Genomic DNA, 2,500 nt, shown 5'->3' on the forward strand with positions numbered 1-2,500 from the left:
CACCGACGGGCCTGCGAGGCACCCCAGCCGCGCCGCCGCGGACGCCGCCCGCCCGCCCGCCGAGGCGAGGCGGGGAGGGACGGCGCACCGGCCGGCGATTGATCGTCAAGCGACGCTCAGACAGGCGTAGCCCCGGGAGGAACCCGGGGCCGCAAGTGCGTTCGAAGTGTCGATGATCAATGTGTCCTGCAATTCACATTAATTCTCGCAGCTAGCTGCGTTCTTCATCGACGCACGAGCCGAGTGATCCACCGCTAAGAGTTGTCTGCCTTTCGGCACCGCCCCGCGCGCGCGGAGGGGCCGGGACCGCTCCGCAGAAGCGGCCCCCTTCTCGGACGACGGACCGCCGCCCCACCGACCGACCGACCGCCCCCCTCCGCACGCGCGGAGGGGGCGCGCGACGACCGGCGGGCGACGGTCGCGCCTCGCCTCAGATGACCGTACCGACATCACAACGGAGGGAAGGAAGGGAAGGGTGAAACAAGCTCCGAACGGCAAGGGCCCGGGGAGCCCGCGCTCCCGACCGACCTGGGGAAACAACAAGCACCTTGCTCGCTTCGGAGGCGGCCCAGGCGCCCGGGCTCGGCCCGGCCTCCGCACGGAGGGCCGGCGGCGCGTCCGACCGCGCGCCCGGACCTGCACCCGCCTCTCGCTCGCGCGGAGGGGGGAAACCACAGACGCTGACCGCCGCGCGGGCGACCAGCGGGGGCGCCCCGCTCGCGCCGCGCGCGCCTCCGCGCCGCCCAGCGCCCGCGCGCTGCGACAGCCGGCTCCTTGCCCCCGTGGCCCCGAAACCCCGGCTCTCGCCCCGACGCCGGGAACGCCCGCGCGGCGCCGCCGCCGCACCACACCGGAGACAGGGACGGACGGCCAACCGCCGGAACCCGAGACGGCGACGCCACGCCGCCGCCCGGCGCTCCGCCCGACCGCCGCCCGGCCACCGCACCGCCGCGGCTGCCCTCCCGGAGCCGCCGCCGCCGCTTCTCGTCTCGGCCCCTTCCGCAGGCACGCGCCAGGCAGAAGGCGGACGCCGCTGAGCCGGAGGCGACGCCCCCTCTCCCCGCTTCCGCGCGGAGAACGGGACGGGGAACGCCCCTCGGCCGCCCACCCGCCTCGCCTGACCGAGACCGGGAAAGGCGACTGCGAAGCGACGGGCAGGACCCGGGACGGGACAGGCCACGCGGCCGGCCACCGAGCGACCGCCGGCCGGCACGCCGAGCGGCGGCGCCGCCGCCGCCGCTCGGGCCCGGGGGCTGCGCCGCCCCTCCCCTCAGCCGGGGCGGGAAGGGGTGGGGGTGGCAAGCAAGGAGCACGAAGCCGCAAGCGCGCCGCTGCGCGTCCACGGAGACGCGGCGGCCCGAGCAGGCCGCCCCGCCCGGCGAGACCCCCGACCGTGGGGGAATCGCCATCGCCCCCGACGGCGAGAGAGCCCGCGCTCCCCGCCGGGGGGGGGGGAGGTTCCCCTTCGCGTTTCGAGGGCGAGGCAGGCCGGCTGCGGCCGACCGAACGCCGCCGGTCTCGCCGCCGAGACCGGACCGCGGAGAAGGGGGGGCAGGGGGGACACCCCTCCCCGGCGCGGCCGCCCGAGGGGACAAAAAGCCCACGGCGTGGGCGGCGGCCGCCATGGCCAGGGCCTGCACGAGAGCGACTCCCGCCCCTGGAGGCTCAACCGCCGCACACGGCCGGGGCCCGCCCCTGCGGGTCGCACCGAGCCGCCCGAGTCTTTAAACCTCCGCCCGGCTCCGCGGCCTTCGACCCCCGGGCTCAGCCGAGGGAGGGCCGCGGAGGCGCGGACGCTAGGTACCTGGCCCTGGGGTGAGGGAAACATCCTCAAGGGCCCCGCGGGGGTGCCTCCCCCGCTGCCGCCATCGGGGGAGCGTCCGCCCGCGGGGGCGCGCCCGACATCCGCCACCACCACCACGTCCTCCTGGCCCGGGGCCCGAGGTTTCCCTCAGTATCCCGGCGCTGCGCCCGGGAGGAGAGCCGTGGCTCGGGCCGCCCGCTGGCGCGCGGGACACGGCCCGGCGCGGGAACTCGCCCGCCGGCCCGAGGGCCGGCGCCACGCACCCGAGCCCGGAACGCCCAGAGGCCTCGGCCCTGCACGCGGCCGGCCGGCCCCCCGGCGGGCTTGCTCCGCAGCAAGCCCGCCACGGTGCGGGCAGGAAGGATCGGGGGAGACGCCTCCCCCGACCCCGGCGAGGCCTGCTCTGCCCGCCGCCCCTCTCGCCGGGCTGGCGCCGGCCGCGCCCAGCCCGTCACCGCCAACGGCTCGCGCCGGTCCCCTCTCCCTCTCCTGCGCGCGCCCGAGCGCCGGGGGCTTTCCGCTCGGCCGGCCGGGGTTCCCGCCTCCACGCGCCCCCACCACACCGGCGGCCACCCCCTCTTCCCCCTACGCGCCGCCGCTCGCGCTCGGACCGGCGGTGCCCTGGCGCTCCGGGAGGGCCCTCGGCCGCCGCACCCCCACGCACCACCCCGGTGGCGGCAGCGGACTGCCGTCGGG

General features: G+C 78.6%; 1 non-coding gene across 1 annotated transcript; it reads right to left on the minus strand.

The window, feature by feature from the left end:
* Positions 1-110: 110 nt before the first annotated feature.
* Positions 111-263, minus strand: LOC141955761 (5.8S ribosomal RNA). Its single transcript, XR_012632736.1, has one exon. It is a non-coding gene; the product is annotated as a 5.8S ribosomal RNA (ribosomal RNA).
* Between the last annotated feature and the right edge of the window lie 2,237 nt (positions 264-2,500).

This window comes from Athene noctua, unplaced genomic scaffold (genome assembly GCF_965140245.1).
Source record: "Athene noctua unplaced genomic scaffold, bAthNoc1.hap1.1 HAP1_HAP1_scaffold_556, whole genome shotgun sequence".
In the NCBI taxonomy this organism is placed as follows: Eukaryota; Metazoa; Chordata; class Aves; order Strigiformes; family Strigidae; genus Athene; species Athene noctua.